The sequence below is a fragment of the Phyllobates terribilis genome, unplaced genomic scaffold, assembly GCF_046119375.1.
Source record: "Phyllobates terribilis strain yellow unplaced genomic scaffold, ASM4611937v1 Scaffold_27__1_contigs__length_16484149, whole genome shotgun sequence".
Classification (NCBI taxonomy): Eukaryota; Metazoa; Chordata; class Amphibia; order Anura; family Dendrobatidae; genus Phyllobates; species Phyllobates terribilis.
In genome coordinates, this window is record NW_027362787.1 from 5,784,056 (window position 1) to 5,811,618 (window position 27,563).

Consider the following 27,563-nt stretch of genomic DNA (forward strand, 5'->3'; position numbering starts at 1 on the left):
AGGAGCTCATCTCCACAAATGGACTTTTCAGGATCCTTGGGTGGCTCCGTAGTTTGAAACCAATTCTGGTTATCGCTTCTCGGCCTTTTGGCTAAGATCAAGTGTAGTATCTGTTCTTATCAGTTTAATATCTGATACGTCCCCTATCTGGGGACCATATATTAAATGGATTTTTAGAACAGGGAGATGGAAAAAGAGCTTGCTCTGTCCACTCCACGCATTGACCTGGTATTGCAGTATCTCCAGGACCGGTGCACCCCTTCTTTAATGCAGTTTCTAAAATCAGAAAGAATTGAATTCAATGTTTTTTGTTCATTTTGCTTGTTTGTCGGATTTTGGGATGGACTCTTTGGCTTTGCTTTTCTTCTCCTCATTGGATTTTTCATGTTCAAAGTTGCAGAAGCCAGATTACAAGCTCATTTTGGTTCAACTTCAGCAACTGTGCATTGCATTGCCATGTAATGTGATGCAATGCTATCTTTCTAGCTCTCCCTTTTTACTTCCTTTTGGATAAACAGACATATTAGGCAAGCATTTTGGAGCTTTCACCTAAATAACTACAGGTGGTGAGATAAGCTGCACAATATAATTGACCTTTCAGTATATTGTTGCACACACACCATCTATTTAGCAAATGCCCTTGTTATCAACAGCAGCCTTTTAAACTCACCTGAGCTAACAGGTATGTGCGCTGGTTACTCTGCTGCGCTTAAAATTTCTTTTTTGGTTTGCTACAATGCCTTTTCTGAAACGTTGTCTCCTTCTGCTGGAACACTGACTTCTTTCATTTAATGCCGGCAGACTATAAAAGAGAACCCAACCCAAAAAGTTTGGTTGATTAGTCTGTGGCATTCTGTTAAACTGTTGCTTATGGCGGTCTCTGTGAGCTTCTCAGCGACATTCAGCCAGCCAGGTATCCTGCCTGCAGTAGATGGAATGTGGCAATGGAACGCTGGCTGCGCGTGTCATAATAGGCTCTGAGCCTTTATATACCTGTGCACAGCAGCAGCCACCTTCAGTCTGCTGCTGGACAGCCAGCAGCAGCAGCAGCAGGAGAGGTATGTAATCAGGAGCCCTCCTGCTAAGGGTAGACAGCTGCTCGTTCCACCCCACCCCCCGCCTTAATTGGTTCTCCTCCCTTCCAACGGTGTTGAGGCGGGTGGGAACAGCAGGGGGTGAAGGTGCTGTGTTTAAAGAGGTGGAGTTATGCAGATCTAAAACGCGTGGATTGCAGCAGCAGCAAGCCGAAAAGTGCAGGCATGTAAGGGATCTAGAGGTTGACAACATGTCTTCTTAACGGGAGTCCAGGAGCTCATCTCCACAAATGGACTTTTCAGGATCCTTGGGTGGCTCCGTAGTTTGAAACCAATTCTGGTTATCGCTTCTCGGCCTTTTGGCTAAGATCAAGTGTAGTATCTGTTCTTATCAGTTTAATATCTGATACGTCCCCTATCTGGGGACCATATATTAAATGGATTTTTAGAACAGGGAGATGGAAAAAGAGCTTGCTCTGTCCACTCCACGCATTGACCTGGTATTGCAGTATCTCCAGGACCGGTGCACCCCTTCTTTAATGCAGTTTCTAAAATCAGAAAGAATTGAATTCAATGTTTTTTGTTCATTTTGCTTGTTTGTCGGATTTTGGGATGGACTCTTTGGCTTTGCTTTTCTTCTCCTCATTGGATTTTTCATGTTCAAAGTTGCAGAAGCCAGATTACAAGCTCATTTTGGTTCAACTTCAGCAACTGTGCATTGCATTGCCATGTAATGTGATGCAATGCTATCTTTCTAGCTCTCCCTTTTTACTTCCTTTTGGATAAACAGACATATTAGGCAAGCATTTTGGAGCTTTCACCTAAATAACTACAGGTGGTGAGATAAGCTGCACAATATAATTGACCTTTCAGTATATTGTTGCACACACACCATCTATTTAGCAAATGCCCTTGTTATCAACAGCAGCCTTTTAAACTCACCTGAGCTAACAGGTATGTGCGCTGGTTACTCTGCTGCGCTTAAAATTTCTTTTTTGGTTTGCTACAATGCCTTTTCTGAAACGTTGTCTCCTTCTGCTGGAACACTGACTTCTTTCATTTAATGCCTGCAGACTATAAAAGAGAACCCAACCCAAAAAGTTTGGTTGATTAGTCTGTGGCATTCTGTTAAACTGTTGCTTATGGCGGTCTCTGTGAGCTTCTCAGCGACATTCAGCCAGCCAGGTATCCTGCCTGCAGTAGATGGAATGTGGCAATGGAACGCTGGCTGCGCGTGTCATAATAGGCTCTGAGCCTTTATATACCTGTGCACAGCAGCAGCCACCTTCAGTCTGCTGCTGGACAGCCAGCAGCAGCAGCAGCAGGAGAGGTATGTAATCAGGAGCCCTCCTGCTAAGGGTAGACAGCTGCTCGTTCCACCCCACCCCCCGCCTTAATTGGTTCTCCTCCCTTCCAACGGTGTTGAGGCGGGTGGGAACAGCAGGGGGTGAAGGTGCTGTGTTTAAAGAGGTGGAGTTATGCAGATCTAAAACGCGTGGATTGCAGCAGCAGCAAGCCGAAAAGTGCAGGCATGTAAGGGATCTAGAGGTTGACAACATGTCTTCTTAACGGGAGTCCAGGAGCTCATCTCCACAAATGGACTTTTCAGGATCCTTGGGTGGCTCCGTAGTTTGAAACCAATTCTGGTTATCGCTTCTCGGCCTTTTGGCTAAGATCAAGTGTAGTATCTGTTCTTATCAGTTTAATATCTGATACGTCCCCTATCTGGGGACCATATATTAAATGGATTTTTAGAACAGGGAGATGGAAAAAGAGCTTGCTCTGTCCACTCCACGCATTGACCTGGTATTGCAGTATCTCCAGGACCGGTGCACCCCTTCTTTAATGCAGTTTCTAAAATCAGAAAGAATTGAATTCAATGTTTTTTGTTCATTTTGCTTGTTTGTCGGATTTTGGGATGGACTCTTTGGCTTTGCTTTTCTTCTCCTCATTGGATTTTTCATGTTCAAAGTTGCAGAAGCCAGATTACAAGCTCATTTTGGTTCAACTTCAGCAACTGTGCATTGCATTGCCATGTAATGTGATGCAATGCTATCTTTCTAGCTCTCCCTTTTTACTTCCTTTTGGATAAACAGACATATTAGGCAAGCATTTTGGAGCTTTCACCTAAATAACTACAGGTGGTGAGATAAGCTGCACAATATAATTGACCTTTCAGTATATTGTTGCACACACACCATCTATTTAGCAAATGCCCTTGTTATCAACAGCAGCCTTTTAAACTCACCTGAGCTAACAGGTATGTGCGCTGGTTACTCTGCTGCGCTTAAAATTTCTTTTTTGGTTTGCTACAATGCCTTTTCTGAAACGTTGTCTCCTTCTGCTGGAACACTGACTTCTTTCATTTAATGCCTGCAGACTATAAAAGAGAACCCAACCCAAAAAGTTTGGTTGATTAGTCTGTGGCATTCTGTTAAACTGTTGCTTATGGCGGTCTCTGTGAGCTTCTCAGCGACATTCAGCCAGCCAGGTATCCTGCCTGCAGTAGATGGAATGTGGCAATGGAACGCTGGCTGCGCGTGTCATAATAGGCTCTGAGCCTTTATATACCTGTGCACAGCAGCAGCCACCTTCAGTCTGCTGCTGGACAGCCAGCAGCAGCAGCAGCAGGAGAGGTATGTAATCAGGAGCCCTCCTGCTAAGGGTAGACAGCTGCTCGTTCCACCCCACCCCCCGCCTTAATTGGTTCTCCTCCCTTCCAACGGTGTTGAGGCGGGTGGGAACAGCAGGGGGTGAAGGTGCTGTGTTTAAAGAGGTGGAGTTATGCAGATCTAAAACGCGTGGATTGCAGCAGCAGCAAGCCGAAAAGTGCAGGCATGTAAGGGATCTAGAGGTTGACAACATGTCTTCTTAACGGGAGTCCAGGAGCTCATCTCCACAAATGGACTTTTCAGGATCCTTGGGTGGCTCCGTAGTTTGAAACCAATTCTGGTTATCGCTTCTCGGCCTTTTGGCTAAGATCAAGTGTAGTATCTGTTCTTATCAGTTTAATATCTGATACGTCCCCTATCTGGGGACCATATATTAAATGGATTTTTAGAACAGGGAGATGGAAAAAGAGCTTGCTCTGTCCACTCCACGCATTGACCTGGTATTGCAGTATCTCCAGGACCGGTGCACCCCTTCTTTAATGCAGTTTCTAAAATCAGAAAGAATTGAATTCAATGTTTTTTGTTCATTTTGCTTGTTTGTCGGATTTTGGGATGGACTCTTTGGCTTTGCTTTTCTTCTCCTCATTGGATTTTTCATGTTCAAAGTTGCAGAAGCCAGATTACAAGCTCATTTTGGTTCAACTTCAGCAACTGTGCATTGCATTGCCATGTAATGTGATGCAATGCTATCTTTCTAGCTCTCCCTTTTTACTTCCTTTTGGATAAACAGACATATTAGGCAAGCATTTTGGAGCTTTCACCTAAATAACTACAGGTGGTGAGATAAGCTGCACAATATAATTGACCTTTCAGTATATTGTTGCACACACACCATCTATTTAGCAAATGCCCTTGTTATCAACAGCAGCCTTTTAAACTCACCTGAGCTAACAGGTATGTGCGCTGGTTACTCTGCTGCGCTTAAAATTTCTTTTTTGGTTTGCTACAATGCCTTTTCTGAAACGTTGTCTCCTTCTGCTGGAACACTGACTTCTTTCATTTAATGCCTGCAGACTATAAAAGAGAACCCAACCCAAAAAGTTTGGTTGATTAGTCTGTGGCATTCTGTTAAACTGTTGCTTATGGCGGTCTCTGTGAGCTTCTCAGCGACATTCAGCCAGCCAGGTATCCTGCCTGCAGTAGATGGAATGTGGCAATGGAACGCTGGCTGCGCGTGTCATAATAGGCTCTGAGCCTTTATATACCTGTGCACAGCAGCAGCCACCTTCAGTCTGCTGCTGGACAGCCAGCAGCAGCAGCAGCAGGAGAGGTATGTAATCAGGAGCCCTCCTGCTAAGGGTAGACAGCTGCTCGTTCCACCCCACCCCCCGCCTTAATTGGTTCTCCTCCCTTCCAACGGTGTTGAGGCGGGTGGGAACAGCAGGGGGTGAAGGTGCTGTGTTTAAAGAGGTGGAGTTATGCAGATCTAAAACGCGTGGATTGCAGCAGCAGCAAGCCGAAAAGTGCAGGCATGTAAGGGATCTAGAGGTTGACAACATGTCTTCTTAACGGGAGTCCAGGAGCTCATCTCCACAAATGGACTTTTCAGGATCCTTGGGTGGCTCCGTAGTTTGAAACCAATTCTGGTTATCGCTTCTCGGCCTTTTGGCTAAGATCAAGTGTAGTATCTGTTCTTATCAGTTTAATATCTGATACGTCCCCTATCTGGGGACCATATATTAAATGGATTTTTAGAACAGGGAGATGGAAAAAGAGCTTGCTCTGTCCACTCCTCGCATTGACCTGGTATTGCAGTATCTCCAGGACCGGTGCACCCCTTCTTTAATGCAGTTTCTAAAATCAGAAAGAATTGAATTCAATGTTTTTTGTTCATTTTGCTTGTTTGTCGGATTTTGGGATGGACTCTTTGGCTTTGCTTTTCTTCTCCTCATTGGATTTTTCATGTTCAAAGTTGCAGAAGCCAGATTACAAGCTCATTTTGGTTCAACTTCAGCAACTGTGCATTGCATTGCCATGTAATGTGATGCAATGCTATCTTTCTAGCTCTCCCTTTTTACTTCCTTTTGGATAAACAGACATATTAGGCAAGCATTTTGGAGCTTTCACCTAAATAACTACAGGTGGTGAGATAAGCTGCACAATATAATTGACCTTTCAGTATATTGTTGCACACACACCATCTATTTAGCAAATGCCCTTGTTATCAACAGCAGCCTTTTAAACTCACCTGAGCTAACAGGTATGTGCGCTGGTTACTCTGCTGCGCTTAAAATTTCTTTTTTGGTTTGCTACAATGCCTTTTCTGAAACGTTGTCTCCTTCTGCTGGAACACTGACTTCTTTCATTTAATGCCTGCAGACTATAAAAGAGAACCCAACCCAAAAAGTTTGGTTGATTAGTCTGTGGCATTCTGTTAAACTGTTGCTTATGGCGGTCTCTGTGAGCTTCTCAGCGACATTCAGCCAGCCAGGTATCCTGCCTGCAGTAGATGGAATGTGGCAATGGAACGCTGGCTGCGCGTGTCATAATAGGCTCTGAGCCTTTATATACCTGTGCACAGCAGCAGCCACCTTCAGTCTGCTGCTGGACAGCCAGCAGCAGCAGCAGCAGGAGAGGTATGTAATCAGGAGCCCTCCTGCTAAGGGTAGACAGCTGCTCGTTCCACCCCACCCCCCGCCTTAATTGGTTCTCCTCCCTTCCAACGGTGTTGAGGCGGGTGGGAACAGCAGGGGGTGAAGGTGCTGTGTTTAAAGAGGTGGAGTTATGCAGATCTAAAACGCGTGGATTGCAGCAGCAGCAAGCCGAAAAGTGCAGGCATGTAAGGGATCTAGAGGTTGACAACATGTCTTCTTAACGGGAGTCCAGGAGCTCATCTCCACAAATGGACTTTTCAGGATCCTTGGGTGGCTCCGTAGTTTGAAACCAATTCTGGTTATCGCTTCTCGGCCTTTTGGCTAAGATCAAGTGTAGTATCTGTTCTTATCAGTTTAATATCTGATACGTCCCCTATCTGGGGACCATATATTAAATGGATTTTTAGAACAGGGAGATGGAAAAAGAGCTTGCTCTGTCCACTCCACGCATTGACCTGGTATTGCAGTATCTCCAGGACCGGTGCACCCCTTCTTTAATGCAGTTTCTAAAATCAGAAAGAATTGAATTCAATGTTTTTTGTTCATTTTGCTTGTTTGTCGGATTTTGGGATGGACTCTTTGGCTTTGCTTTTCTTCTCCTCATTGGATTTTTCATGTTCAAAGTTGCAGAAGCCAGATTACAAGCTCATTTTGGTTCAACTTCAGCAACTGTGCATTGCATTGCCATGTAATGTGATGCAATGCTATCTTTCTAGCTCTCCCTTTTTACTTCCTTTTGGATAAACAGACATATTAGGCAAGCATTTTGGAGCTTTCACCTAAATAACTACAGGTGGTGAGATAAGCTGCACAATATAATTGACCTTTCAGTATATTGTTGCACACACACCATCTATTTAGCAAATGCCCTTGTTATCAACAGCAGCCTTTTAAACTCACCTGAGCTAACAGGTATGTGCGCTGGTTACTCTGCTGCGCTTAAAATTTCTTTTTTGGTTTGCTACAATGCCTTTTCTGAAACGTTGTCTCCTTCTGCTGGAACACTGACTTCTTTCATTTAATGCCTGCAGACTATAAAAGAGAACCCAACCCAAAAAGTTTGGTTGATTAGTCTGTGGCATTCTGTTAAACTGTTGCTTATGGCGGTCTCTGTGAGCTTCTCAGCGACATTCAGCCAGCCAGGTATCCTGCCTGCAGTAGATGGAATGTGGCAATGGAACGCTGGCTGCGCGTGTCATAATAGGCTCTGAGCCTTTATATACCTGTGCACAGCAGCAGCCACCTTCAGTCTGCTGCTGGACAGCCAGCAGCAGCAGCAGCAGGAGAGGTATGTAATCAGGAGCCCTCCTGCTAAGGGTAGACAGCTGCTCGTTCCACCCCACCCCCCGCCTTAATTGGTTCTCCTCCCTTCCAACGGTGTTGAGGCGGGTGGGAACAGCAGGGGGTGAAGGTGCTGTGTTTAAAGAGGTGGAGTTATGCAGATCTAAAACGCGTGGATTGCAGCAGCAGCAAGCCGAAAAGTGCAGGCATGTAAGGGATCTAGAGGTTGACAACATGTCTTCTTAACGGGAGTCCAGGAGCTCATCTCCACAAATGGACTTTTCAGGATCCTTGGGTGGCTCCGTAGTTTGAAACCAATTCTGGTTATCGCTTCTCGGCCTTTTCGCTAAGATCAAGTGTAGTATCTGTTCTTATCAGTTTAATATCTGATACGTCCCCTATCTGGGGACCATATATTAAATGGATTTTTAGAACAGGGAGATGGAAAAAGAGCTTGCTCTGTCCACTCCACGCATTGACCTGGTATTGCAGTATCTCCAGGACCGGTGCACCCCTTCTTTAATGCAGTTTCTAAAATCAGAAAGAATTGAATTCAATGTTTTTTGTTCATTTTGCTTGTTTGTCGGATTTTGGGATGGACTCTTTGGCTTTGCTTTTCTTCTCCTCATTGGATTTTTCATGTTCAAAGTTGCAGAAGCCAGATTACAAGCTCATTTTGGTTCAACTTCAGCAACTGTGCATTGCATTGCCATGTAATGTGATGCAATGCTATCTTTCTAGCTCTCCCTTTTTACTTCCTTTTGGATAAACAGACATATTAGGCAAGCATTTTGGAGCTTTCACCTAAATAACTACAGGTGGTGAGATAAGCTGCACAATATAATTGACCTTTCAGTATATTGTTGCACACACACCATCTATTTAGCAAATGCCCTTGTTATCAACAGCAGCCTTTTAAACTCACCTGAGCTAACAGGTATGTGCGCTGGTTACTCTGCTGCGCTTAAAATTTCTTTTTTGGTTTGCTTTTTTTTCAATGCCTTTTCTGAAACGTTGTCTCCTTCTGCTGGAACACTGACTTCTTTCATTTAATGCCTGCAGACTATAAAAGAGAACCCAACCCAAAAAGTTTGGTTGATTAGTCTGTGGCATTCTGTTAAACTGTTGCTTATGGCGGTCTCTGTGAGCTTCTCAGCGACATTCAGCCAGCCAGGTATCCTGCCTGCAGTAGATGGAATGTGGCAATGGAACGCTGGCTGCGCGTGTCATAATAGGCTCTGAGCCTTTATATACCTGTGCACAGCAGCAGCCACCTTCAGTCTGCTGCTGGACAGCCAGCAGCAGCAGCAGCAGGAGAGGTATGTAATCAGGAGCCCTCCTGCTAAGGGTAGACAGCTGCTCGTTCCACCCCACCCCCCGCCTTAATTGGTTCTCCTCCCTTCCAACGGTGTTGAGGCGGGTGGGAACAGCAGGGGGTGAAGGTGCTGTGTTTAAAGAGGTGGAGTTATGCAGATCTAAAACGCGTGGATTGCAGCAGCAGCAAGCCGAAAAGTGCAGGCATGTAAGGGATCTAGAGGTTGACAACATGTCTTCTTAACGGGAGTCCAGGAGCTCATCTCCACAAATGGACTTTTCAGGATCCTTGGGTGGCTCCGTAGTTTGAAACCAATTCTGGTTATCGCTTCTCGGCCTTTTGGCTAAGATCAAGTGTAGTATCTGTTCTTATCAGTTTAATATCTGATACGTCCCCTATCTGGGGACCATATATTAAATGGATTTTTAGAACAGGGAGATGGAAAAAGAGCTTGCTCTGTCCACTCCACGCATTGACCTGGTATTGCAGTATCTCCAGGACCGGTGCACCCCTTCTTTAATGCAGTTTCTAAAATCAGAAAGAATTGAATTCAATGTTTTTTGTTCATTTTGCTTGTTTGTCGGATTTTGGGATGGACTCTTTGGCTTTGCTTTTCTTCTCCTCAATGGATTTTTCATGTTCAAAGTTGCAGAAGCCAGATTACAAGCTCATTTTGGTTCAACTTCAGCAACTGTGCATTGCATTGCCATGTAATGTGATGCAATGCTATCTTTCTAGCTCTCCCTTTTTACTTCCTTTTGGATAAACAGACATATTAGGCAAGCATTTTGGAGCTTTCACCTAAATAACTACAGGTGGTGAGATAAGCTGCACAATATAATTGACCTTTCAGTATATTGTTGCACACACACCATCTATTTAGCAAATGCCCTTGTTATCAACAGCAGCCTTTTAAACTCACCTGAGCTAACAGGTATGTGCGCTGGTTACTCTGCTGCGCTTAAAATTTCTTTTTTGGTTTGCTACAATGCCTTTTCTGAAACGTTGTCTCCTTCTGCTGGAACACTGACTTCTTTCATTTAATGCCTGCAGACTATAAAAGAGAACCCAACCCAAAAAGTTTGGTTGATTAGTCTGTGGCATTCTGTTAAACTGTTGCTTATGGCGGTCTCTGTGAGCTTCTCAGCGACATTCAGCCAGCCAGGTATCCTGCCTGCAGTAGATGGAATGTGGCAATGGAACGCTGGCTGCGCGTGTCATAATAGGCTCTGAGCCTTTATATACCTGTGCACAGCAGCAGCCACCTTCAGTCTGCTGCTGGACAGCCAGCAGCAGCAGCAGCAGGAGAGGTATGTAATCAGGAGCCCTCCTGCTAAGGGTAGACAGCTGCTCGTTCCACCCCACCCCCCGCCTTAATTGGTTCTCCTCCCTTCCAACGGTGTTGAGGCGGGTGGGAACAGCAGGGGGTGAAGGTGCTGTGTTTAAAGAGGTGGAGTTATGCAGATCTAAAACGCGTGGATTGCAGCAGCAGCAAGCCGAAAAGTGCAGGCATGTAAGGGATCTAGAGGTTGACAACATGTCTTCTTAACGGGAGTCCAGGAGCTCATCTCCACAAATGGACTTTTCAGGATCCTTGGGTGGCTCCGTAGTTTGAAACCAATTCTGGTTATCGCTTCTCGGCCTTTTCGCTAAGATCAAGTGTAGTATCTGTTCTTATCAGTTTAATATCTGATACGTCCCCTATCTGGGGACCATATATTAAATGGATTTTTAGAACAGGGAGATGGAAAAAGAGCTTGCTCTGTCCACTCCACGCATTGACCTGGTATTGCAGTATCTCCAGGACCGGTGCACCCCTTCTTTAATGCAGTTTCTAAAATCAGAAAGAATTGAATTCAATGTTTTTTGTTCATTTTGCTTGTTTGTCGGATTTTGGGATGGACTCTTTGGCTTTGCTTTTCTTCTCCTCATTGGATTTTTCATGTTCAAAGTTGCAGAAGCCAGATTACAAGCTCATTTTGGTTCAACTTCAGCAACTGTGCATTGCATTGCCATGTAATGTGATGCAATGCTATCTTTCTAGCTCTCCCTTTTTACTTCCTTTTGGATAAACAGACATATTAGGCAAGCATTTTGGAGCTTTCACCTAAATAACTACAGGTGGTGAGATAAGCTGCACAATATAATTGACCTTTCAGTATATTGTTGCACACACACCATCTATTTAGCAAATGCCCTTGTTATCAACAGCAGCCTTTTAAACTCACCTGAGCTAACAGGTATGTGCGCTGGTTACTCTGCTGCGCTTAAAATTTCTTTTTTGGTTTGCTTTTTTTTCAATGCCTTTTCTGAAACGTTGTCTCCTTCTGCTGGAACACTGACTTCTTTCATTTAATGCCTGCAGACTATAAAAGAGAACCCAACCCAAAAAGTTTGGTTGATTAGTCTGTGGCATTCTGTTAAACTGTTGCTTATGGCGGTCTCTGTGAGCTTCTCAGCGACATTCAGCCAGCCAGGTATCCTGCCTGCAGTAGATGGAATGTGGCAATGGAACGCTGGCTGCGCGTGTCATAATAGGCTCTGAGCCTTTATATACCTGTGCACAGCAGCAGCCACCTTCAGTCTGCTGCTGGACAGCCAGCAGCAGCAGCAGCAGGAGAGGTATGTAATCAGGAGCCCTCCTGCTAAGGGTAGACAGCTGCTCGTTCCACCCCACCCCCCGCCTTAATTGGTTCTCCTCCCTTCCAACGGTGTTGAGGCGGGTGGGAACAGCAGGGGGTGAAGGTGCTGTGTTTAAAGAGGTGGAGTTATGCAGATCTAAAACGCGTGGATTGCAGCAGCAGCAAGCCGAAAAGTGCAGGCATGTAAGGGATCTAGAGGTTGACAACATGTCTTCTTAACGGGAGTCCAGGAGCTCATCTCCACAAATGGACTTTTCAGGATCCTTGGGTGGCTCCGTAGTTTGAAACCAATTCTGGTTATCGCTTCTCGGCCTTTTGGCTAAGATCAAGTGTAGTATCTGTTCTTATCAGTTTAATATCTGATACGTCCCCTATCTGGGGACCATATATTAAATGGATTTTTAGAACAGGGAGATGGAAAAAGAGCTTGCTCTGTCCACTCCACGCATTGACCTGGTATTGCAGTATCTCCAGGACCGGTGCACCCCTTCTTTAATGCAGTTTCTAAAATCAGAAAGAATTGAATTCAATGTTTTTTGTTCATTTTGCTTGTTTGTCGGATTTTGGGATGGACTCTTTGGCTTTGCTTTTCTTCTCCTCAATGGATTTTTCATGTTCAAAGTTGCAGAAGCCAGATTACAAGCTCATTTTGGTTCAACTTCAGCAACTGTGCATTGCATTGCCATGTAATGTGATGCAATGCTATCTTTCTAGCTCTCCCTTTTTACTTCCTTTTGGATAAACAGACATATTAGGCAAGCATTTTGGAGCTTTCACCTAAATAACTACAGGTGGTGAGATAAGCTGCACAATATAATTGACCTTTCAGTATATTGTTGCACACACACCATCTATTTAGCAAATGCCCTTGTTATCAACAGCAGCCTTTTAAACTCACCTGAGCTAACAGGTATGTGCGCTGGTTACTCTGCTGCGCTTAAAATTTCTTTTTTGGTTTGCTACAATGCCTTTTCTGAAACGTTGTCTCCTTCTGCTGGAACACTGACTTCTTTCATTTAATGCCTGCAGACTATAAAAGAGAACCCAACCCAAAAAGTTTGGTTGATTAGTCTGTGGCATTCTGTTAAACTGTTGCTTATGGCGGTCTCTGTGAGCTTCTCAGCGACATTCAGCCAGCCAGGTATCCTGCCTGCAGTAGATGGAATGTGGCAATGGAACGCTGGCTGCGCGTGTCATAATAGGCTCTGAGCCTTTATATACCTGTGCACAGCAGCAGCCACCTTCAGTCTGCTGCTGGACAGCCAGCAGCAGCAGCAGCAGGAGAGGTATGTAATCAGGAGCCCTCCTGCTAAGGGTAGACAGCTGCTCGTTCCACCCCACCCCCCGCCTTAATTGGTTCTCCTCCCTTCCAACGGTGTTGAGGCGGGTGGGAACAGCAGGGGGTGAAGGTGCTGTGTTTAAAGAGGTGGAGTTATGCAGATCTAAAACGCGTGGATTGCAGCAGCAGCAAGCCGAAAAGTGCAGGCATGTAAGGGATCTAGAGGTTGACAACATGTCTTCTTAACGGGAGTCCAGGAGCTCATCTCCACAAATGGACTTTTCAGGATCCTTGGGTGGCTCCGTAGTTTGAAACCAATTCTGGTTATCGCTTCTCGGCCTTTTGGCTAAGATCAAGTGTAGTATCTGTTCTTATCAGTTTAATATCTGATACGTCCCCTATCTGGGGACCATATATTAAATGGATTTTTAGAACAGGGAGATGGAAAAAGAGCTTGCTCTGTCCACTCCACGCATTGACCTGGTATTGCAGTATCTCCAGGACCGGTGCACCCCTTCTTTAATGCAGTTTCTAAAATCAGAAAGAATTGAATTCAATGTTTTTTGTTCATTTTGCTTGTTTGTCGGATTTTGGGATGGACTCTTTGGCTTTGCTTTTCTTCTCCTCATTGGATTTTTCATGTTCAAAGTTGCAGAAGCCAGATTACAAGCTCATTTTGGTTCAACTTCAGCAACTGTGCATTGCATTGCCATGTAATGTGATGAAATGCTATCTTTCTAGCTCTCCCTTTTTACTTCCTTTTGGATAAACAGACATATTAGGCAAGCATTTTGGAGCTTTCACCTAAATAACTACAGGTGGTGAGATAAGCTGCACAATATAATTGACCTTTCAGTATATTGTTGCACACACACCATCTATTTAGCAAATGCCCTTGTTATCAACAGCAGCCTTTTAAACTCACCTGAGCTAACAGGTATGTGCGCTGGTTACTCTGCTGCGCTTAAAATTTCTTTTTTGGTTTGCTACAATGCCTTTTCTGAAACGTTGTCTCCTTCTGCTGGAACACTGACTTCTTTCATTTAATGCCTGCAGACTATAAAAGAGAACCCAACCCAAAAAGTTTGGTTGATTAGTCTGTGGCATTCTGTTAAACTGTTGCTTATGGCGGTCTCTGTGAGCTTCTCAGCGACATTCAGCCAGCCAGGTATCCTGCCTGCAGTAGATGGAATGTGGCAATGGAACGCTGGCTGCGCGTGTCATAATAGGCTCTGAGCCTTTATATACCTGTGCACAGCAGCAGCCACCTTCAGTCTGCTGCTGGACAGCCAGCAGCAGCAGCAGCAGGAGAGGTATGTAATCAGGAGCCCTCCTGCTAAGGGTAGACAGCTGCTCGTTCCACCCCACCCCCCGCCTTAATTGGTTCTCCTCCCTTCCAACGGTGTTGAGGCGGGTGGGAACAGCAGGGGGTGAAGGTGCTGTGTTTAAAGAGGTGGAGTTATGCAGATCTAAAACGCGTGGATTGCAGCAGCAGCAAGCCGAAAAGTGCAGGCATGTAAGGGATCTAGAAGTTGACAACATGTCTTCTTAACGGGAGTCCAGGAGCTCATCTCCACAAATGGACTTTTCAGGATCCTTGGGTGGCTCCGTAGTTTGAAACCAATTCTGGTTATCGCTTCTCGGCCTTTTGGCTAAGATCAAGTGTAGTATCTGTTCTTATCAGTTTAATATCTGATACGTCCCCTATCTGGGGACCATATATTAAATGGATTTTTAGAACAGGGAGATGGAAAAAGAGCTTGCTCTGTCCACTCCACGCATTGACCTGGTATTGCAGTATCTCCAGGACCGGTGCACCCCTTCTTTAATGCAGTTTCTAAAATCAGAAAGAATTGAATTCAATGTTTTTTGTTCATTTTGCTTGTTTGTCGGATTTTGGGATGGACTCTTTGGCTTTGCTTTTCTTCTCCTCATTGGATTTTTCATGTTCAAAGTTGCAGAAGCCAGATTACAAGCTCATTTTGGTTCAACTTCAGCAACTGTGCATTGCATTGCCATGTAATGTGATGCAATGCTATCTTTCTAGCTCTCCCTTTTTACTTCCTTTTGGATAAACAGACATATTAGGCAAGCATTTTGGAGCTTTCACCTAAATAACTACAGGTGGTGAGATAAGCTGCACAATATAATTGACCTTTCAGTATATTGTTGCACACACACCATCTATTTAGCAAATGCCCTTGTTATCAACAGCAGCCTTTTAAACTCACCTGAGCTAACAGGTATGTGCGCTGGTTACTCTGCTGCGCTTAAAATTTCTTTTTTGGTTTGCTTTTTTTTCAATGCCTTTTCTGAAACGTTGTCTCCTTCTGCTGGAACACTGACTTCTTTCATTTAATGCCTGCAGACTATAAAAGAGAACCCAACCCAAAAAGTTTGGTTGATTAGTCTGTGGCATTCTGTTAAACTGTTGCTTATGGCGGTCTCTGTGAGCTTCTCAGCGACATTCAGCCAGCCAGGTATCCTGCCTGCAGTAGATGGAATGTGGCAATGGAACGCTGGCTGCGCGTGTCATAATAGGCTCTGAGCCTTTATATACCTGTGCACAGCAGCAGCCACCTTCAGTCTGCTGCTGGACAGCCAGCAGCAGCAGCAGGAGAGGTATGTAATCAGGAGCCCTCCTGCTAAGGGTAGACAGCTGCTCGTTCCACCCCACCCCCCGCCTTAATTGGTTCTCCTCCCTTCCAACGGTGTTGAGGCGGGTGGGAACAGCAGGGGGTGAAGGTGCTGTGTTTAAAGAGGTGGAGTTATGCAGATCTAAAACGCGTGGATTGCAGCAGCAGCAAGCCGAAAAGTGCAGGCATGTAAGGGATCTAGAGGTTGACAACATGTCTTCTTAACGGGAGTCCAGGAGCTCATCTCCACAAATGGACTTTTCAGGATCCTTGGGTGGCTCCGTAGTTTGAAACCAATTCTGGTTATCGCTTCTCGGCCTTTTGGCTAAGATCAAGTGTAGTATCTGTTCTTATCAGTTTAATATCTGATACGTCCCCTATCTGGGGACCATATATTAAATGGATTTTTAGAACAGGGAGATGGAAAAAGAGCTTGCTCTGTCCACTCCACGCATTGACCTGGTATTGCAGTATCTCCAGGACCGGTGCACCCCTTCTTTAATGCAGTTTCTAAAATCAGAAAGAATTGAATTCAATGTTTTTTGTTCATTTTGCTTGTTTGTCGGATTTTGGGATGGACTCTTTGGCTTTGCTTTTCTTCTCCTCAATGGATTTTTCATGTTCAAAGTTGCAGAAGCCAGATTACAAGCTCATTTTGGTTCAACTTCAGCAACTGTGCATTGCATTGCCATGTAATGTGATGCAATGCTATCTTTCTAGCTCTCCCTTTTTACTTCCTTTTGGATAAACAGACATATTAGGCAAGCATTTTGGAGCTTTCACCTAAATAACTACAGGTGGTGAGATAAGCTGCACAATATAATTGACCTTTCAGTATATTGTTGCACACACACCATCTATTTAGCAAATGCCCTTGTTATCAACAGCAGCCTTTAAAACTCACCTGAGCTAACAGGTATGTGCGCTGGTTACTCTGCTGCGCTTAAAATTTCTTTTTTGGTTTGCTACAATGCCTTTTCTGAAACGTTGTCTCCTTCTGCTGGAACACTGACTTCTTTCATTTAATGCCTGCAGACTATAAAAGAGAACCCAACCCAAAAAGTTTGGTTGATTAGTCTGTGGCATTCTGTTAAACTGTTGCTTATGGCGGTCTCTGTGAGCTTCTCAGCGACATTCAGCCAGCCAGGTATCCTGCCTGCAGTAGATGGAATGTGGCAATGGAACGCTGGCTGCGCGTGTCATAATAGGCTCTGAGCCTTTATATACCTGTGCACAGCAGCAGCCACCTTCAGTCTGCTGCTGGACAGCCAGCAGCAGCAGCAGCAGGAGAGGTATGTAATCAGGAGCCCTCCTGCTAAGGGTAGACAGCTGCTCGTTCCACCCCACCCCCCGCCTTAATTGGTTCTCCTCCCTTCCAACGGTGTTGAGGCGGGTGGGAACAGCAGGGGGTGAAGGTGCTGTGTTTAAAGAGGTGGAGTTATGCAGATCTAAAATGCGTGGATTGCAGCAGCAGCAAGCCGAAAAGTGCAGGCATGTAAGGGATCTAGAGGTTGACAACATGTCTTCTTAACGGGAGTCCAGGAGCTCATCTCCACAAATGGACTTTTCAGGATCCTTGGGTGGCTCCGTAGTTTGAAACCAATTCTGGTTATCGCTTCTCGGCCTTTTGGCTGAGACCAAGTGCTTCACAGCAGGAGGTTTCAGTTGAAGGGCACTCAGGTACCCCTCTCCTTGGCCTGGCAGGATCGTCCACTTCGGTGGGCTTCACCTGCCTGCTGCTATTAGGGAGAGGGATTAGTCCTAGGGTAACGGGCAGCGATCCCCCAGCCTTCAGGTGCTTTATCTCAAAGCTCTGAAGGCGCAGATTGCAGGCGGTTGCAATTTGCATTTTGTTGCGCCATACCATGGAGGTTGACCCCAACCTCGTGCCTCTATATGCGAGGCTTAAGAACACCATAAGGGTCCGCTTTACGGCTGGTGGTTCCGATATGCGGAATCTGGGATATGTAGTCCAGGACGTGCTTGAGAAACTGCTCCACGTCAGAACCAACGAAATCCTTTCTATCCAGGATTATCCTCGACGTGGAGATTATGATGTAACCTTTACTGGCGAAGGTATTTTCAAAGATGTTTTGTCCAGAGTTAAGTCGGTAGAAAATAGCCCTGGTCTAAAAGGGATTCAGATCATCGAGCACGTCCTGGATGAGGTAAAGATGGTGGTTGTGAAAATCTTCTCACCCTTCATAACAGCACCAGAGGTTATTTCCTTTTTGTCAGTTTATTTTAAAAGTGTGAAATTGATTGGGAAAGTGTTGAATGAGTTTAACATCTGGACCTCAAAATGGAAGTTTTTAGTAAAATGTGAAAGAGACCCTAAATTCCCTGGAGGTGTGAGACTTCCTCCAGCTCGATTTAAAATAGGGCAAACTAATGGGGATTTTTTTTTCTCAGGAATGCCACTTTTCTGTAGGTATTGTGGTCTCTATGGGCACTCTAAGGATAGTTGTGGTGCCACTTGTAGAAATTGTGCCAGTACTGAACATGACACAAAGGAGTGCCCAAATGGAAAAAAATGCTCTTTTTGTCGGACACCTGGTCATTTCTATTTTTCTTGCCCTCACAGGTTCAGAGAGGATGAACAAAAACAAAAGGAGAAGTCCAAGACATCCGGGAATGGACGGGCCAATCAGACCACCCCTCAGGAGGAGGAACAACAACCTGGAGCCTCGGGAGGTGATAAGGGCGCTTCGACTAGTAACAATCCCTCCGAGTCAATGACAGGTAACTCACAGGAGCCCAGGAGCTGGCTGAAAGACCAAAAGGAGGCTAAAAGGAAGGCTGAGAAAGATCATAAAGGGGCGGTCGGTAAGGCCAAAAAAGAGCGCCAAAAGGCTGACACCGAGCCCAAAATTCCCACTGGGTCTCACGAGAGCGAGGGCGGTACGTGGCATTTGGTGAGGTCTCATAATAAGAAAAAGAATGGTTCCGTGGAGGTGGCTAATAGGGAGGAGATGGATACATCCCCTCACGGGGGTGTAGACTCTGGAATCCCGAGGTCCCGGGGCTCTGCTGCCCCAGGTGGGGCCCCGAACCTGGCTGCCTCCGGGGACTCTGAGGCTCCGCCATGTGCGCAGCCTGCCCCTGTGTTACGACCTTCTGCGGGTCAGCAGGGGAGTGCGGAGCCTCTCGGAGACCCACCTGACGAGGACCTAAATGGTCAGCCTATGGAGACCCAGTGTAACCTTTCTCTCAATATCCTTCCGAGCTACACCCCAGTAGCGTCGGGTCTTAATTTAAGTGAATGTTCCTTCTCCGATGATGAAGACTCCTTGATAACGGTGGATTCAGAAGAGGGCGTTGGTGAAAGTCCAAGTGGTCTGATCCGTCCATCGGATAGGTAAAGTCCAGTTTTTGTTTCTTCCTAACCATTTGTTATGATGGCTGACATTAGTGGTGTTTCCCTCAATGTGAGAGGCATAGGATCCAAGACCAGAAGAGCTACTGTTTTACATTTTTTAACCTGTTTTACAGCTTCTGTTTTCTTTTTACAAGAATGTCATATCCCTCATAAGATTTCTTACAAAAAATATAAGGAAGAGTGGAAACATGGTCCATCGGTCTGGTCTGGATCAAATGCAACCGGATCAGCAGGGGTAGCTATACTTTTTAAGGGAAATGTGTCTATTGATTTTATCCAAGATATTTTACCGGGTCGTATTCTTTTAGTTAAGGCTTTTATTGATGGGACAAGATGGCAGTTTTTAAATTTTTATGGGTCACCTGATAAAAATGAAAGGGCTGATATGCTGGAAATTTTACCTTTATTTATTAACATTTCAGAACCTTTTATCCTGGCAGGTGATTTTAATTGTATTTTAAAAGGCGAAAGCCGACGCTCCGGTTCCGTGAGTAGAAATTATGACAAAACGTCTGGAATGTTAAGCAATATTATAAATGATTGTAAATTAACTGATGTGTATAAAGAATGTAACAAGGATAGCCCTATAGACGCTGGTTTCACCTGGAGCAATTCTACATGTAGCTCCAGGATAGATTTTGTTTTAGGTTCAGAAAAAATACTGCCAGTGAAATGTGAAGTTTTAACTAATATTCTCTCAGATCACAAGGTTTTATCTTTTAGAGTGAGGATTAATGGAAAGAAGAAATGTGGTAAGAAATCTTGGAAATTGAATGTGTCCCTTTTAAAAGATCCACAAATTTTATCGGATTTTATTGAGTTTTATGTAAACTGTAGAAAAAGGAAAAACCCCAATATTTCTTTTAGCTCCTGGTGGGATAGAATGAAAATAAGCATTAAAGATTTCTTTATAAAGAAAAGCATACAAAAAGCTAAAGAAAAGTTTGAGATCTATAATTTTCTTAATATCAGGTTACAGACATTGTACAAATTCAAAGACAATGGTCTGGATGTAGGTAATGATATATTGAGTCTTAAAGGAGAAATTTCAAAGTGGTTGGAACAAAAAGGAAAAGAACTGATTTTTCGTTCAAAGGTAAAACACGTAGAAGAGGATGAGACTTGTTCCAGGTATTTTTTTAAGAAAAACAAACAGGTGAAAACAATAATTGATAACATAGATGGAGATAATAATATCAACGTTATATTGGATAAGGTAAATGTCTATTTTAATGATCTTTTTAATGTAAAAACTGTAGACCATGATTTAATACACACTTTCCTGGGGGAGATCAAGTCCACCCTAGATGCTGATGCCCAAAGTTTTTTATCCCAACCTCTATGTGAGGAAGAGATTTTAGAAACCATGAAGAGTTTTAAAAATGGTAAAGTGCCCGGCCCTGATGGTATCCCCATAGAGTTTTATATAAGTTTTTATGATATTTTAAAAGATGATTTGTTTAATTTGTTTTCCGAAGTTTTTAATAATAAGGTTTTACTCAACTCATGGAAGAAAGGTGAGGTATCACTACTATACAAAAAAGGTGACAAAACGGATCTTAAAAACTGGAGGCCGATAACTCTTTTAAATAGTGATTACAAAATTATGGCTAAGATCTGTGCAAATCGGTTGAAAAAGGTGATACATAAAGTAATTCATGCAAATCAGGTATGCGGGGTACCTGGGCGTAGTATCTGGGACAATTTAAACCTGGTGAAAGATTGTATTGAAGATGTAAAAACCAGAAAGACAAAGATGTCAATCCTAGCGGTGGATTTTGAGAAAGCTTTTGACCGCGTGTCTCATTTTTATCTTTTTAAAGTTTTAGAAAAAATGGGCATTCCGGGTGGGTTTTTATTGTCTCTTAAAGCTTTTTATAATGATTGTACGAGTAAGATTTTAGTTAATGGTTTTAAAACAAAAGAGGTAGTTTTAAAATCAGGGGTGAAGCAGGGTTGCCCTTTGTCCCCCCTGCTTTTTATATGTGCTATAGAACCCCTTTTATGTACAATACGCCGGGATAAGCAAATATGTGGAGTACCCTTACCCGGAGGGAACGGTCTACAAGTTAAAGTTGTAAGCTATATGGATGATGTAGCAGTGTTTGGATGTGATGTACCTTCAATACAAAAAACGATAAGCAAAATTCAGTCTTTTTGTACAGTTTCCGGTTTTAAAATTAATCTTACTAAATGTAATATTTTAAATGTCGGGGGGATGAGTTTACATGATGTACCAATTGCAGTTACAGATTCCATTACTATTTTAGGTGTTTCTTTTAATGAATCTAATAATGGTTTTAATAGCTGGGATGCGGCAGCACAGAAAATTAATCAGAAAATCTGCATGTGGAATATGAGAAAGCTGTCAATGGAAGGTAAAGTTCTGATTGTAAAAATGGTGATATTACCTATCCTGTTATATCTTAGTTTGGTGTTCCCCCCTCCTACAAATTTGTTGAAACGAATTACAAAAGTATGTTTTACCTTTTTTTGGGGCTCAAAAATGGAGAAACTCAAAAGAGAAATTGTGACAAAGCCAAAGGTTAAAGGTGGGAAAGATTTCCCTGTTTTAGATAAGTTTCTTTTAATACATTTTTTCTGTTTCTGTTTTAAAACCCTTTTTAAAGATAATTACCTTTCCTATTTTATGCGTTTTAACACTGGTTTTCTCATGAGAAGGTTTGGTTGGTTTGAAACGGTTTTATCCTTTCCTTATGCTTTTAACCTACCTGCACATTATGAGATTTTAAAGAAAATTATTCTTGATTTTAATTTGAATAAGAAACAGACAGGGGATCTATGTAACAGCAAGACACTACTCAAACAAATTAGTACTGATGTGACGTTGTGTGATATTGAACGTTATGATGATGACAAAACTGTACACATATGGAAAATGATTAACGCCCCTTATCTTTTTAATGTACAGAAAGACATGTCTTGGAGCTGCGCACACCACTGTCTTCCTTGCCGGGCATTCCAGTACAGAAGAGGTTTTGTGAGGTCTGCCATCTGCCCAAGAGAAGGTTGTCAAGAAGAAGAGACAGTGAAGCATCTTTTATGGACTTGTGCTTTTGCTAAAGAGTTCTGGAGAAGATTAATCCCCCTGCTGGAGAAAATGGTGGACCTCAAGGACTTTAATTTTGCATCAGTGTTATATGGTCTTCTGGAATGCCCAACAATGGACCAAAAAATAATGGCGTGGAAGACAGTGAATTGTGCCAAGATAGCGCTCTGGAATGCTAGAAATATTGCTGTTTTTAAACATGAAATGTTACCAGTAGATGATGTTTTAGCCTTTTGTAAAAGTGAAATGTACATATACTATTTATTGGACAGGAAAAAGAATGTAACATTGGCAGGCAAATGGCTTTTTAACCTATGGAATATTTGAAGTCTTGTAAAATTTGCTGTGATGGAATTTTTATTTTTCTTTGAAGTCCCGAAAGTGTAATGTGGATGTAATGGTTTTATTTCTGTAATTTGTTAAATTTTAAATAAACGGTTTTTATCCCCATGTGGGGGATAGCCAAATTAAAAAAAAAAAAAAAAAATCTGTTCTTATCAGTTTAATATCTGATACGTCCTCTATCTGGGGACCATATATTAAATGGATTTTTAGAACAGGGAGATGGAAAAAGAGCTTGCTCTGTCCACTCCACGCATTGACCTGGTATTGCAGTATCTCCAGGACCGGTGCACCCCTTCTTTAATGCAGTTTCTAAAATCAGAAAGAATTGAATTCAATGTTTTTTGTTCATTTTGCTTGTTTGTCGGATTTTGGGATGGACTCTTTGGCTTTGCTTTTCTTCTCCTCATTGGATTTTTCATGTTCAAAGTTGCAGAAGCCAGATTACAAGCTCATTTTGGTTCAACTTCAGCAACTGTGCATTGCATTGCCATGTAATGTGATGCAATGCTATCTTTCTAGCTCTCCCTTTTTACTTCCTTTTGGATAAACAGACATATTAGGCAAGCATTTTGGAGCTTTCACCTAAATAACTACAGGTGGTGAGATAAGCTGCACAATATAATTGACCTTTCAGTATATTGTTGCACACACACCATCTATTTAGCAAATGCCCTTGTTATCAACAGCAGCCTTTTAAACTCACCTGAGCTAACAGGTATGTGCGCTGGTTACTCTGCTGCGCTTAAAATTTCTTTTTTGGTTTGCTACAATGCCTTTTCTGAAACGTTGTCTCCTTCTGCTGGAACACTGACTTCTTTCATTTAATGCCTGCAGACTATAAAAGAGAACCCAACCCAAAAAGTTTGGTTGATTAGTCTGTGGCATTCTGTTAAACTGTTGCTTATGGCGGTCTCTGTGAGCTTCTCAGCGACATTCAGCCAGCCAGGTATCCTGCCTGCAGTAGATGGAATGTGGCAATGGAACGCTGGCTGCGCGTGTCATAATAGGCTCTGAGCCTTTATATACCTGTGCACAGCATCAGCCACCTTCAGTCTGCTGCTGGACAGCCAGCAGCAGCAGCAGCAGGAGAGGTATGTAATCAGGAGCCCTCCTGCTAAGGGTAGACAGCTGCTCGTTCCACCCCACCCCCCGCCTTAATTGGTTCTCCTCCCTTCCAACGGTGTTGAGGCGGGTGGGAACAGCAGGGGGTGAAGGTGCTGTGTTTAAAGAGGTGGAGTTATGCAGATCTAAAACGCGTGGATTGCAGCAGCAGCAAGCCGAAAAGTGCAGGCATGTAAGGGATCTAGAGGTTGACAACATGTCTTCTTAACGGGAGTCCAGGAGCTCATCTCCACAAATGGACTTTTCAGGATCCTTGGGTGGCTCCGTAGTTTGAAACCAATTCTGGTTATCGCTTCTCGGCCTTTTGGCTAAGATCAAGTGTAGTATCTTTCGAAAAGGCGGTTTTGGATGTTGGCCGCCCTAGTAGATTGATACATTATGCACACTGGGGTTTAGGCGCTTGTTAGTACGCCAGGTGGCTAATATAGTCATCTGGTGGAAAGCATGGCCCCCCAGGATCGACGCCATTGGGCCGGGGAAGATCGAAAGCCCGAAGTGTGAAGTGCCCCAGGAGTGGTGACCCTGGGGTGCCTTAACTCACTGGGATTGGGAACCCCACTTGAGTTTATGGCACATTTGCACAAGCACTTCAAATTTTCTTTCTTCGCACACACCCTTATTCCGGGCCTTCTGGCCTTAGGATGGGGAATTTTTCAATTCCCGGTCGAAGGTCCGGGCAGTATTATACTGTGAAACCTTCACTATTTATTTAATTTCTTTGTCACTGTGTGTCCACTTATTCACGTGTGTCACGTCCTACTAGGATTTTGTCGGGATGCGGTTCCCTTACGGGTTCCTCTCTTGGCAGGTCTAGGGGGGGAGTGTGTGGCCATCAGGTTCCGCTCCCCCCTGAACCCCCCTGGCTCTCCTCTTTCGGGAGGAGAGCGTTGTTGGCTCCCCTCTTCCGGGAGGGGAGCACAGTCTTTGGCTCCCAGTGCCTTGCTCGGGTGAGAACTCGGGCAGGTGCTGGGGGTAAGATTGGGTCGCCTCTGGCTTCGGCTGGAGGTGGCTTTTTGTCCCTGTTCCTCGCTGTGGCCTTTTGGCTCGGAGGGACGGGGAATGGTTTGGGGGACCCTTCTCCTTTTGGAGAGGGTTTCAAGAAGACCAGCATCCTAGTGCACTTTTTTTGTGGCACTTGTCACTTTTTTAAGCGCACTCGGGTTTTGTACACGAATTCGGGCTTTCAAAAAAAAAAAAAAAAAATCTGTTCTTATCAGTTTAATATCTGATACGTCCCCTATCTGGGGACCATATATTAAATGGATTTTTAGAACAGGGAGATGGAAAAAGAGCTTGCTCTGTCCACTCCACGCATTGACCTGGTATTGCAGTATCTCCAGGACCGGTGCACCCCTTCTTTAATGCAGTTTCTAAAATCAGAAAGAATTGAATTCAATGTTTTTTGTTCATTTTGCTTGTTTGTCGGATTTTGGGATGGACTCTTTGGCTTTGCTTTTCTTCTCCTCATTGGATTTTTCATGTTCAAAGTTGCAGAAGCCAGATTACAAGCTCATTTTGGTTCAACTTCAGCAACTGTGCATTGCATTGCCATGTAATGTGATGCAATGCTATCTTTCTAGCTCTCCCTTTTTACATCCTTTTGGATAAACAGACATATTAGGCAAGCATTTTGGAGCTTTCACCTAAATAACTACAGGTGGTGAGATAAGCTGCACAATATAATTGACCTTTCAGTATATTGTTGCACACACACCATCTATTTAGCAAATGCCCTTGTTATCAACAGCAGCCTTTTAAACTCACCTGAGCTAACAGGTATGTGCGCTGGTTACTCTGCTGCGCTTAAAATTTCTTTTTTGGTTTGCTACAATGCCTTTTCTGAAACGTTGTCTCCTTCTGCTGGAACACTGACTTCTTTCATTTAATGCCTGCAGACTATAAAAGAGAACCCAACCCAAAAAGTTTGGTTGATTAGTCTGTGGCATTCTGTTAAACTGTTGCTTATGGCGGTCTCTGTGAGCTTCTCAGCGACATTCAGCCAGCCAGGTATCCTGCCTGCAGTAGATGGAATGTGGCAATGGAACGCTGGCTGCGCGTGTCATAATAGGCTCTGAGCCTTTATATACCTGTGCACAGCAGCAGCCACCTTCAGTCTGCTGCTGGACAGCCAGCAGCAGCAGCAGCAGGAGAGGTATGTAATCAGGAGCCCTCCTGCTAAGGGTAGACAGCTGCTCGTTCCACCCCACCCCCCGCCTTAATTGGTTCTCCTCCCTTCCAACGGTGTTGAGGCGGGTGGGAACAGCAGGGGGTGAAGGTGCTGTGTTTAAAGAGGTGGAGTTATGCAGATCTAAAACGCGTGGATTGCAGCAGCAGCAAGCCGAAAAGTGCAGGCATGTAAGGGATCTAGAGGTTGACAACATGTCTTCTTAACGGGAGTCCAGGAGCTCATCTCCACAAATGGACTTTTCAGGATCCTTGGGTGGCTCCGTAGTTTGAAACCAATTCTGGTTATCGCTTCTCGGCCTTTTGGCTAAGATCAAGTGTAGTATCTGTTCTTATCAGTTTAATATCTGATACGTCCCCTATCTGGGGACCATATATTAAATGGATTTTTAGAACAGGGAGATGGAAAAAGAGCTTGCTCTGTCCACTCCACGCATTGACCTGGTATTGCAGTATCTCCAGGACCGGTGCACCCCTTCTTTAATGCAGTTTCTAAAATCAGAAAGAATTGAATTCAATGTTTTTTGTTCATTTTGCTTGTTTGTCGGATTTTGGGATGGACTCTTTGGCTTTGCTTTTCTTCTCCTCATTGGATTTTTCATGTTCAAAGTTGCAGAAGCCAGATTACAAACTCATTTTGGTTCAACTTCAGCAACTGTGCATTGCATTGCCATGTAATGTGATGCAATGCTATCTTTCTAGCTCTCCCTTTTTACTTCCTTTTGGATAAACAGACATATTAGGCAAGCATTTTGGAGCTTTCACCTAAATAACTACAGGTGGTGAGATAAGCTGCACAATATAATTGACCTTTCAGTATATTGTTGCACACACACCATCTATTTAGCAAATGCCCTTGTTATCAACAGCAGCCTTTTAAACTCACCTGAGCTAACAGGTATGTGCGCTGGTTACTCTGCTGCGCTTAAAATTTCTTTTTTGGTTTGCTACAATGCCTTTTCTGAAACGTTGTCTCCTTCTGCTGGAACACTGACTTCTTTCATTTAATGCCTGCAGACTATAAAAGAGAACCCAACCCAAAAAGTTTGGTTGATTAGTCTGTGGCATTCTGTTAAACTGTTGCTTATGGCGGTCTCTGTGAGCTTCTCAGCGACATTCAGCCAGCCAGGTATCCTGCCTGCAGTAGATGGAATGTGGCAATGGAACGCTGGCTGCGCGTGTCATAATAGGCTCTGAGCCTTTATATACCTGTGCACAGCAGCAGCCACCTTCAGTCTGCTGCTGGACAGCCAGCAGCAGCAGCAGCAGGAGAGGTATGTAATCAGGAGCCCTCCTGCTAAGGGTAGACAGCTGCTCGTTCCACCCCACCCCCCGCCTTAATTGGTTCTCCTCCCTTCCAACGGTGTTGAGGCGGGTGGGAACAGCAGGGGGTGAAGGTGCTGTGTTTAAAGAGGTGGAGTTATGCAGATCTAAAACGCGTGGATTGCAGCAGCAGCAAGCCGAAAAGTGCAGGCATGTAAGGGATCTAGAGGTTGACAACATGTCTTCTTAACGGGAGTCCAGGAGCTCATCTCCACAAATGGACTTTTCAGGATCCTTGGGTGGCTCCGTAGTTTGAAACCAATTCTGGTTATCGCTTCTCGGCCTTTTGGCTAAGATCAAGTGTAGTATCTGTTCTTATCAGTTTAATATCTGATACGTCCCCTATCTGGGGACCATATATTAAATGGATTTTTAGAACAGGGAGATGGAAAAAGAGCTTGCTCTGTCCACTCCACGCATTGACCTGGTATTGCAGTATCTCCAGGACCGGTGCACCCCTTCTTTAATGCAGTTTCTAAAATCAGAAAGAATTGAATTCAATGTTTTTTGTTCATTTTGCTTGTTTGTCGGATTTTGGGATGGACTCTTTGGCTTTGCTTTTCTTCTCCTCATTGGATTTTTCATGTTCAAAGTTGCAGAAGCCAGATTACAAGCTCATTTTGGTTCAACTTCAGCAACTGTGCATTGCATTGCCATGTAATGTGATGCAATGCTATCTTTCTAGCT

At 44.0% G+C, this 27,563-nt stretch overlaps 16 non-coding genes and 2 pseudogenes across 16 annotated transcripts; all 18 read left to right on the forward strand.

Moving 5' to 3' along the window:
* Nucleotides 1-71: 71 nt before the first annotated feature.
* On the forward strand, nt 72-262 carry LOC141178314 (U2 spliceosomal RNA). Its single transcript, XR_012254611.1, has one exon. It is a non-coding gene; the product is annotated as a U2 spliceosomal RNA (small nuclear RNA).
* Nucleotides 263-1,377: 1,115 nt separating this feature from the next.
* LOC141178316 (U2 spliceosomal RNA) lies at nt 1,378-1,568 on the forward strand. Its single transcript, XR_012254613.1, has one exon. It is a non-coding gene; the product is annotated as a U2 spliceosomal RNA (small nuclear RNA).
* Nucleotides 1,569-2,683: 1,115 nt separating this feature from the next.
* Nucleotides 2,684-2,874, forward strand: LOC141178317 (U2 spliceosomal RNA). The gene has a single exon (XR_012254614.1). It is a non-coding gene; the product is annotated as a U2 spliceosomal RNA (small nuclear RNA).
* A 1,115-nt stretch (nt 2,875-3,989) lies between these two features.
* LOC141178318 (U2 spliceosomal RNA) lies at nt 3,990-4,180 on the forward strand. Its single transcript, XR_012254615.1, has one exon. It is a non-coding gene; the product is annotated as a U2 spliceosomal RNA (small nuclear RNA).
* A 1,115-nt stretch (nt 4,181-5,295) lies between these two features.
* Nucleotides 5,296-5,486, forward strand: LOC141177386 (U2 spliceosomal RNA). Its single transcript, XR_012253985.1, has one exon. It is a non-coding gene; the product is annotated as a U2 spliceosomal RNA (small nuclear RNA).
* A 1,115-nt stretch (nt 5,487-6,601) lies between these two features.
* LOC141178320 (U2 spliceosomal RNA) lies at nt 6,602-6,792 on the forward strand. The gene has a single exon (XR_012254616.1). It is a non-coding gene; the product is annotated as a U2 spliceosomal RNA (small nuclear RNA).
* A 1,115-nt stretch (nt 6,793-7,907) lies between these two features.
* Nucleotides 7,908-8,098, forward strand: LOC141177615 (U2 spliceosomal RNA). Its single transcript, XR_012254193.1, has one exon. It is a non-coding gene; the product is annotated as a U2 spliceosomal RNA (small nuclear RNA).
* A 1,121-nt stretch (nt 8,099-9,219) lies between these two features.
* On the forward strand, nt 9,220-9,410 carry LOC141178321 (U2 spliceosomal RNA). Its single transcript, XR_012254617.1, has one exon. It is a non-coding gene; the product is annotated as a U2 spliceosomal RNA (small nuclear RNA).
* Nucleotides 9,411-10,525: 1,115 nt separating this feature from the next.
* LOC141177616 (U2 spliceosomal RNA) lies at nt 10,526-10,716 on the forward strand. Its single transcript, XR_012254194.1, has one exon. It is a non-coding gene; the product is annotated as a U2 spliceosomal RNA (small nuclear RNA).
* Nucleotides 10,717-11,837: 1,121 nt separating this feature from the next.
* Nucleotides 11,838-12,028, forward strand: LOC141178322 (U2 spliceosomal RNA). The gene has a single exon (XR_012254618.1). It is a non-coding gene; the product is annotated as a U2 spliceosomal RNA (small nuclear RNA).
* Nucleotides 12,029-13,143: 1,115 nt separating this feature from the next.
* Nucleotides 13,144-13,334, forward strand: LOC141178323 (U2 spliceosomal RNA). Its single transcript, XR_012254619.1, has one exon. It is a non-coding gene; the product is annotated as a U2 spliceosomal RNA (small nuclear RNA).
* A 1,115-nt stretch (nt 13,335-14,449) lies between these two features.
* On the forward strand, nt 14,450-14,640 carry LOC141178324 (U2 spliceosomal RNA). Its single transcript, XR_012254620.1, has one exon. It is a non-coding gene; the product is annotated as a U2 spliceosomal RNA (small nuclear RNA).
* Nucleotides 14,641-15,758: 1,118 nt separating this feature from the next.
* On the forward strand, nt 15,759-15,949 carry LOC141178325 (U2 spliceosomal RNA). The gene has a single exon (XR_012254621.1). It is a non-coding gene; the product is annotated as a U2 spliceosomal RNA (small nuclear RNA).
* A 6,387-nt stretch (nt 15,950-22,336) lies between these two features.
* Nucleotides 22,337-22,542, forward strand: LOC141177919 (U2 spliceosomal RNA; annotated as a pseudogene).
* Nucleotides 22,543-23,657: 1,115 nt separating this feature from the next.
* On the forward strand, nt 23,658-23,749 carry LOC141178139 (U2 spliceosomal RNA; annotated as a pseudogene).
* Nucleotides 23,750-24,543: 794 nt separating this feature from the next.
* Nucleotides 24,544-24,725, forward strand: LOC141177898 (U2 spliceosomal RNA). Its single transcript, XR_012254419.1, has one exon. It is a non-coding gene; the product is annotated as a U2 spliceosomal RNA (small nuclear RNA).
* Nucleotides 24,726-25,840: 1,115 nt separating this feature from the next.
* Nucleotides 25,841-26,031, forward strand: LOC141178326 (U2 spliceosomal RNA). Its single transcript, XR_012254622.1, has one exon. It is a non-coding gene; the product is annotated as a U2 spliceosomal RNA (small nuclear RNA).
* Nucleotides 26,032-27,146: 1,115 nt separating this feature from the next.
* On the forward strand, nt 27,147-27,337 carry LOC141178328 (U2 spliceosomal RNA). Its single transcript, XR_012254624.1, has one exon. It is a non-coding gene; the product is annotated as a U2 spliceosomal RNA (small nuclear RNA).
* The last annotated feature ends 226 nt before the right edge of the window (nt 27,338-27,563 follow it).